This window comes from Convolutriloba macropyga, chromosome 12, assembly GCF_964194025.1.
Source record: "Convolutriloba macropyga chromosome 12, txConMacr16.3, whole genome shotgun sequence".
NCBI lineage: Eukaryota > Metazoa > Xenacoelomorpha > Acoela > Convolutidae > Convolutriloba > Convolutriloba macropyga.
Window position 1 is genome coordinate 46081452 of NC_134479.1, and position 9704 is coordinate 46091155.

Sequence of the window (9704 nt, forward strand, 5' to 3'; positions counted from 1 at the left end):
GGGAAAATTGATTGTTCAATGAATTGATGCCCTGTTATTTGTTTTCACCGCCTGAAGCTCCACCCCCAAATAATCAACAGACCTGAAATGTAATTAGTGTCTTAAAATAGTCGAGTCGGGCTTTACTGAAAATTGGGTGTAATTGTGAAATTGTAATAAAAACCTCTGCCATATATTATGTGAAGGACCTCTAGAGTAATTTGATTAAGCAAGCGTGAAAAATGGGCTCCAACCTAGACTCTTCTAATTCTTCCCTTGGGTACAAATTAAAAAATGCAACTTAGAAAATATGATGCGGTTTTATCCTAACCTTCCTCCGCAACCATCACCCCCCTGATCCGCCGCCTCCACAACCAAAGAGCCCCCCCCCCAAACAAACACACACACACACACACCCATACACACACACACACACACACACACACACACACACACACACACAAACACACACACACATACACACACACGCGCGCGCGGTTCATCTGCAGTTATTTGAGTAAATATTTTTGAGGAATCTTAGCCGATACAGTTTTAAACCATTTTATTTACCCCCCACCAACCTCAAATTCTCTATTATAGAGTTATAGATTTCCATCAATAATTGATTTTCACCCTCACAATGGCATACCATTTCCTAACTGGCCCCACAATCATCAGAATGATCGGTGTAAGAAAATGAGTGAAAGGTTGACCTCACGCGGGCAAAAACAGCTTCGAAAAAAATAACTTTTAACATAACATCTCCTGTTGTTAGAGTTCATTTATTTATTGTGTGCCAGTTATGTTTAAAATGACAAATTACTTTCAGCAACCTCAAGATATTTTTAAATTTATTTTTTTTTTCGATTAACCTCGACTAATGCAGCTCTTAAAGATCAAGAAAAACAATTGTACAAACGAAAATATTCAATAAAATTGTTGTACAATTTGGTCGGACGCAATAAAAAATAGCAATTTTTCTGCCTCCTAAAGTAAATAAAATCGATCTTTTCAAGGCAAAATTACATATTAGCAAACATGCCAATTTTTTGCTCCACTTTTCTTTTATTCGGACATGTCATAAAACCATGGCTTAATTTGGTCATAAAACATAATTTTTTTCAATAATAAGCAATTTTTTTCAGTAATTGTTTTCAGTGATAATAATGGCAGTAGCTGTTTTGAGAATACTGTGTTCCGGATATAAATGCTAGTCTAAGATCTTTGTCTGTGATGGGTAGAATATCTCTTACCCAAGTTTTGCAATATTTTGAAGTAATATATCGACTAATGAGTAATACTCCTTTCTTTAATCAAAATTGCCTCACCTGAGGATCAATTGATGGGTCATTTGCTCAAAAAAATATAGAGTTTTGCTGATAATTTATAAACGTTTGTAGGTTTCTCGATATAACATATAATTTTAATGTTATTTTCATTTAATTGGCTTAATTTAGTTTGAAAGATTAAATTAGTTGTAGCATGGTTTCTCACTAAAAACATTTTTTGGCATTGGCTACTAAAAAATAATGAAATTTAATTCAACAATAATTTAATGAGATGGACAAAAAGGTTGGTTAAAAAAAATTGTAGATTTTTGTGCTGAATTCACTTTGACTTTGCTTTCACGTGTTTCCTGGTAATATTTCACTGTCAACCACAGCAATTTCCATAATAAAAATCATTTAGGTCAATTTCTTCTATTTGTTTATTTTTATATCACGTGTGGAAAAATGAAAAAAAAAACGATTCGACCGGGTCATTTTATTTCCCCCCTTTCTATTTTGGCTACGGATCTCCAAAAGAAAAAATTGCAATAGTATCCTCAGAGATTATAATTTTCCCTCAGACTTTTTACTACAGATTTTTGATCAATAGAAAGAAATTGATTAGGATTTTTTTCTGATTTCTTCAATTTATTTTAATAATTAGACATCGAAATTTCAGATCAGAGATTTTTTGGCACTCTTCTTGAGTTCGATATTCTCATTTATCAAATTAATATTCAAATTTCCATTCTTCATTGTTGCTGATTACTACTCCAAAATTTTTTTTCAAGCTAGAACATCTCTTTTGTGAAGTGCAGCCGTCACATTCTTCGTTTTGTTTTTCACTTTGTTTGTTTGAAATGATTTATGGCCTTTGTATGAAATGAATATTTTTGACTGTTAGAACAGTATTGAAATTAAAAAAAAAACATCTTTTTTAGGTTTTTTATTTGATTGTGATACATTTTCTTATGAATTAAGTCTTCTGACAAATAAAAATTTTCTGCAGAGCATAACAGAGTAGTCTAATTCTACGAATTCAGTTATTACGTTTATTCAATGTCTTCAGTACCTGTTGATGATAAAATGTAGTAGACATAACTGAAAAAAGTGGGTTGTTTTCTGATTTTCTGTTTTGAAATGAAATTGCTGTGGCAATTAATTTTTTTTTGAAATAAAAAAAATCTGTTCATTGAATAAATCTTGACTTTATAGATAAGGCCCTTAAAAGATCCGTTACGAGCAATGCTGGTCTAAATAAATTTTCGTTTCAAAAAATCAAAACGAATGTTTGTCAAAATGGATACTTTTTACTTTTCACATTTCTGTTTGTACGGAAAGATAAGTGAATCTCATGTGAAACCTTCTATTATCGCGCAAAGAATGTATTTTTATCGACATCAATAGCCAATTTTCATATAGTTTTTATTTATCATCCATCCTGTCCTAAAAACGAATGTACTGAAAGGGTTCTCGATAAAATTGTATCAACAGAGTAGGGATTAGAACAAATCGATTTTTCACTAAGGAGCTAACTTTTAGGTACCAACCACAGAAAATTTCCAACCATAATAATTTTAAGCAATCTTATTTTGAATCGTCTGCAGTGTTGAGTTTATAGTTAGTGTTTAATTTTTTTTATAAAAAGATCGTTTCAAAATAGTTTGCAACTTTTCTCAAAACGTCTTACCTTAAAAGTTGAATTATTGAATTTGCTTTAAACCAACTGGGAAATTTTTAGCACGAATTTGTTCCCATTTGAAATCTTATATAAATATATTTCGTTCCATGCATACAATTAACTGTGCGTCAGAGTGTTTGAAATGTGAAAAGTTTTTTAAAATTATAAACCTCAAATTTTCCTCGTGATTTAATTTAAAAAACGAAAATGTCTCTACAAGGAGTGATTCAGATTTTAAAGGGCATTTTAATGGCATCACTTTTGTATCGTTGCCATGGTAGCATAAAATTTCAGCGCCGATTTCATGAAGATTTAGAGCAAATATTTTCACAATGTTTTGACAAGTTTTTATCTTTATTTTAACTTTTAATCTCTTTTTAGCGTCATAATCTTGCAGAGCCTTAGAAATTACCTCAACATCCCTCTCCCACCCTTCCAACCTCACCCCCCCCCCCCCCCCCCGAAAACTAAATCTCAGCTACTATAGTTTTAATAGCACCATTTACCGTTTTCTCCCTCCAGTGACTTTACTTTAAGGTGACGTAAATCTGCTTTTTGCAAACTCATTAAATCGAGGAGCTATTGTCCATATTTTAGACACCATTTCCATAATTGAGAGTGTCAGGGGCCAATTTGAAGATGTTTTTGGCGCCTCGGGATTAATTAGAGTCTGAAAAACAAAGGAAAAGCAATAGCTTTTTCCTTTTTCCTATTCCCCATTACTCGGTGAAGACACTTTTTTGCTTTCTGAATATTAAAATTGCTTTCTGCAATGACTGAAAAGCTGAGTTTAATTTATTTATCAAAAACCCTGACCAAATTAATTATTTTCTATTTTGACAACTATGAACAAGCAGTTTTTGTTCAAATACCTCAACCATTTCGAACAAATCTAGTTCAATGGAATTCACATAATATAAACAATGGAAATCACATAAATAACTTTTAATTTGGAGTTACAAAACAAAGAAAGTGGAGATTTAGAAATACAGAAAAGATGTTTTTGTCTGAAATTATTGTATTTAATAATATAAAAATAAAAATAATTTAAAATTCTTAAGTCATTTTTTATTATCGTACCTCCGCAATTAAGCGAGTTTCAATAGTCTTGATAAAGTATGATTTTATAGACAGCCAGAACCCTGTCATGGTATTTAGAGAAACTGTCTCATAAATTAGTGTTCGGAGCCTCAATAGAGTAGAAATTTCATCCTTCGTGTAATTTTTCTTTAATAAGTTGTAAAAGATATTATCATCGAAAATTTTTTTGAGCGGACAATATTTTGTTTTGAGTTGTTTTCAACTTTCACGTTTCGAGTAAAAACAAGGTTAAAGTGTTGAGACTTCTAAGGTTTGTTTTGAGCTTTGAATTGTTTACCAGCCATACTGAAAACAACCAGTTTCAAATATGTGCCTGTAGGGATGCACGAGGAGTTGTATTACTCAACGAGCGAGCACCCTGGAATCTTCAATATAATAATAAATTAGTTCTCGAGTTTATTCCATTGCTTGGATTTATAAATTTACAAACAACAAAACATAACCCGAAAGGACATCAAAAGGTCGCTAGACCTGTCAAGTGATGCCTTTTAATTCTTCTCAAAGTCTACTTGTTTGTTAATTCAAACCCTCTAAAATCATATTTTACCCTGGTAATACCACTTTCCAATCAAACTTAGAAACCCCTAAGAAAATGTTTAATAAGAATGCCAATTTTACAAAAAAAAATGAAAAATGCAGCTCGCTTTATTCTTTAACAAAAAAGGTTAACAAAAAATCTGTTATCTATAATAAATGAGTCTCTAAAACAATGTAAAAAGTTTGCTAAATCCTGTGCACTAAATGAGCATAATTTTTGAATAATACTTTCTTCCATTTTAGTTAAAACATTATATAAGCGTCTTAATCTATTTATGAGTGACTTGTTTCTTTGCTTCGTTTGCAAATATTTTGTTTTGACTAGATGAGTTCTTTGATTTATTTGGATATTTTCTTCAATTAATTCCAGAAATGAGTTATTTAATAATTTGCTTGGATGTTCATGGCGGAGAATTCTTGACAGTAATTTTATCAGTTCATATATGTGTAACTTTAACAGAAAACAACTTGTGTTTACATCGCAGTTCGTCAATGCTTTGGAATCTCTTAGCTGAAAATAACAAACGAAAAATTCTGCTTTGCCACCACTCTAATTTTTGAAGATCGCTTTTATTGGCCACTCCATACAACAAAACCCCGTACTGTAATACTAGTTGGACGTAAACTTTGTATAATCGGACTAGTATGTGTCTTTTGGAAAAATTTTTATACTGATAGATTGCCGCTGTTAATGAACTCATCCGACTAATTATTTTTTCAATGTGTGATTTGAAGCTCAGTTTACTATCTATGTATACACCCAAGTATTTAATGTGGTCGACAAATTCGATGCTGTAATCATAAATTTTTATTTCAGGTGTCTCATTAGTAGCACCAAAACTTTTAGCCTTGAATTTATCTCTATTTATTGCTAACTTATTTGATTCCATCCAAACTGACACATTTTCTATTGTATCATTAATTCCATCATCCACCTTTCCGTAAATATTTGTATCATCAGCAAACATAGTTACATTCAAGTTTGTACAAAAAGCAGGCAGATCGTTTACGTAAATCAAGAACAGAAGCGGGCCTAAAACAGAACCCTGCGGTACACCGTAAAAAATGCTTTCAAAGGATGATCGCTGCTTGCTAACTGAAACACATTGTTGTCTGCTGGTCAAATATGAATTAAGAATGTCATAAATTTTCCCCCTCAAACCATACGCAAAACATTTTTGGAGCAAAATTTCATGACTCACAGGATCAAAAGCCTTCGATAAATCAGTAAAAACTCCATAGTAACTTTCTTTTGAACACAAAGAAATCCTTATTGTTTCAACAAACTCCGACACAGCATCAATTGTGTTTTTCTTTGCCTGATATCCAAACTGAGCCTTGTTTATTACTGAGTATTTGGACAAAAAAGAAATGAGCCTTTTCTGTAGACATTTCTCAACAATTTTTGAAATAACTGGGAGCAGTGATATTGGTCTGTAATTACCGAACTCGTTTCCGTTACCATTTTTGTAGAGAGGTATAACAAGGCAATTTTCAGAGTTCTAGCGAAATGGCCCTCATCAAAGCAACGATTAATTAATTTTGCAAATGTTTCACACACGCTTGGATTGATGAACTTAATCAGTTGATTTGAAATGTTATGCAAATCAGAGGAAGTTTTTTTGGGCATTTGCCTGATAATGTCGAAAACTTCTTTGGCTGTGACGTTAGTTAAGAACATGGAATTTTCTAACTTTCTGACCCGGCTTAGATCTGACGGCAGACTACAACTTTCAGATAGTTTCTTTCCTATTTCAACAAAATATTCATTGATTTCATCAGCATTCAGATTGTCAATATTTTTTTTATTTTCCTTCCCTTAATATCGTCTATTATTGAAAACAAACTTTTATTTATGTTAGCCTTTCCTTCAATTTTTTGTTCGTAAAATTCTATTTATGCTTTTTTCGTTAGGTTTTTTAAATGATTTCGCAGCTTATTATATTCTTCTCTATTTTCGGCAGACTGTTCGTTATTCAATCTTTGGTAGGCTTCAAGCTTTTTGAGACTGAGATTTTTGATCTGGTTATTCAACCAAGGTTTTTGAACCTGTTTGAATTTTTTGTTAGTGTGCTTTTTGAACTGTTGCAAGGGTACATGACGATCCAACTCCTCGTCTATCACCCTCATTAAATCCGTAAAACTGAAATCTAAATCAGAAGATAGATATAGTTTACTTCTCGTTCCCAGTTTTTTTGCAAAACTGTAAATCAAATCTAACCTGAGTTCCTTATTTTGAAGTTTTTTTAGGGGCCTAGAAAAAAATTTTTCATTTGATTTTTCCGGGTCAACCCTTGTTTCCTTGCAGCTCAATTATACTCCTCTGTGGTCAGAGATCATTGTATCCTTCACATTTACTGAGGCTTCAAAATTCGCGAAAAAAATATCAATGCATGTTGCCGTACAAGAAGTGACTCTTGTCGGTTCTGATCTATTCTTTATTTGCAGTCATGTACAAGAGAAAAAATCCAAAGCCTTGGCAATTTTGTTCGTTTGTTCAATTACATTTAAGTTGAAATCACCACAAAAAACTTGCAAACTCTCCGGTTTGATAGTGAATTTATTAAGGTGCTCTTGACAAACGTTTATGTACTCATCTATACCATAATTCGGAGTTTTATAACCAACAGTTATCACTTTTTCATTTTGATATCCTAACAACGCAACTGTCAACAATTGTGCGTGTTCATTGTTTGTTATTGCTTTAATTTGAACTTTGATGCCTTTCCGAATGAAAAATCCTACACCTCCACCTCTTTTTTCTCTGTCACTCCTCAACAACTGGCCATATCCATTCAACTGGTAAGCATTTTGGAAAGTATACTGGTTGCACCAGGTTTCTGTTAATGCAATCACATCAAGTTTTGCTTTCTCTTGGTTTATAAATTGATCTAGCTCATTAAAATTTCTATGAATTGATCTTAAATTTTGAAGAAATATTCTGAAAGTCATATATGTCCAAGAAGTATTCTGACAAAATTGCAGCCATAAACCATTGTTTTTCTTTTTTTTCTGTCTTTTTTCGATTCAGTCTTTTCTGCTGCCGCGGAATCGCAGTGCAGACCAGAAAAACTCAAGAATTTATTGAGAAAAAAAAGAGTAAACTAGTTTAGAGGATTATAAGAGGACTTAAAGGAGACTGAAGCCGCGGAAATCGCAGTACTTCAGACTAAATTGTATTCTGAGCCCAAGTTCTATTAGTGAAACAACAAATTTTTAGAATTTGTTTTTAGAAACAACAAATTTTAGTATAGTATAAAATTAATCAGCATATTTTGATTTATAAATTTCCCATTATTTCAAACATTCTCCATTTATTTCAGTAACATGGATATTAAAACCAGAGCATATGGTGATTTCATTTTAAAGGTTTCGTATAGGACAGATTCGGAAATATTTTAAAATGTTCATATGAACGCTAAAAAATCATTCTCAACAATACATCAGCTTAATTGTAATTGTTTTAAAATATTATCTACATGAAGAAGTTTGAAAATCATTGCAGTCAGGTGATGCCTTGTCTCAATTTAATTGTATCAAGTTAGTGAAAACTGAAAACATTTAAAACAAGTTCCTTTCTCTGATTTTTTTTCGTGGAAACATTGCCCATTGTTTTTTTTAGTGAATTACTTAATTTTTTTTTACTCTACTAAAGTTTTATAGCCCAACAAAAAAGTAATCTATCCAATATAGCTTAAATGCTCGTAATTATCTAACGATAGCAAAAAACTGAGAAATCAAAACTTCACATTTGCTTTCGTTTAAAAAGTTCAATGAAAGATTAGAGAGCGAAGGAACAAAAATTTGTCTTCACGTCAGTTTAGGCAGCGTTAAAGCAATTAAGTTAAAAAGAATTGACATTTTTTTACTGAGGTCGATCGAAAGAACTGCATCCCATTACATGAGTACGTCCTAATAGTTCGCACTATGTTATAAAATTTAAGATATTGATTGCACACTATGATTAGAAAAAATCGCAATTTTGTTCAAGTGCTAGTTAATCCTTTTTGATGAAAATCGCTTAATTTCGTTTTTTTTCCTAACATAATTGTGTCTTATTGGAGCAGAATGCTCAAATTATGCAACGCACTGAAATGCTTCCGTGATTGATTATTCGGTTGCCTAAATACTGTTTATTAAAAGTAACATTCTGGGTATATCAGGTCATTTCAGTAGTTGAATTTGTTTTTATTTCAGCACAAATTGCTTTTGACCGAAATTAGGTTGAGCGAAAATAGCACTCCAACAAAACAATAGAAGCAGCATGAGCTTAAACTTTTAGTCTCGTTACCGTTATTTTTTGGGCTATCCTCTCCCCAGCTGGTCATTCTTCTTCAATCGCAAAACTTTATATTTATAATAACCGAATTTGCTAAAGAATCTATTCCGCTTATTTTTTGAACTGAACAATACGATAACTCAATGAGGTGTTGTAAACTCTGAGAACAAAAACGCTGCTACTATTCATTTTTCCTACTAATTCAAAGCCTAATTTGTTAACAAAGCTGATACTTGAAATGTTCAGAGTTAATAAACCGTATTCAACAAAATGTCATTTAATATTTTTATGATTAGTATTAATTTTTTTGAACCAAATGTCCTATTTCAGATTTTCGACGCCAGTTAATTTATTAAATTGTTTGCTTTCATTTGTTATTATCAATTCTTGTTGAAATCTGTTTAAAAGCAGTATAGTATATCAATTATTTAGTAGTGGTGAGAAAATTTGATCAAGTGCTACCCAACCCATTTTGCTAAAAAGCGTTAAATTTCTGTCCTTGAAAAGCAAGTATTATTCTTCATTGGAGAAAACCTTCAAATTACGAGAAGCACTGAAATTGTATTATCATTTGTTTGCCTAAATATTATTTATGAAACGTATCATTCGATATACAACAAGTGATTTCAGTACTTGATTTAGTTTTTTTTTATCTCAACATGAGTTAATAGTGACCGTTGGTAGTTTGAGTCAAAACAGCGCTCAACAAAAACAATTGAAGCACTTCGAGCCACAAATTTCAATCTCGTTTCTGTTGTTTTCCTTAGCTATTCTGTCCCCAGCTGGTCAACATTCAGTTTCACTTAATTCTTAAAATGAAAATATTCATAACCCAATTATTTGTTGTAATTTCTACGTA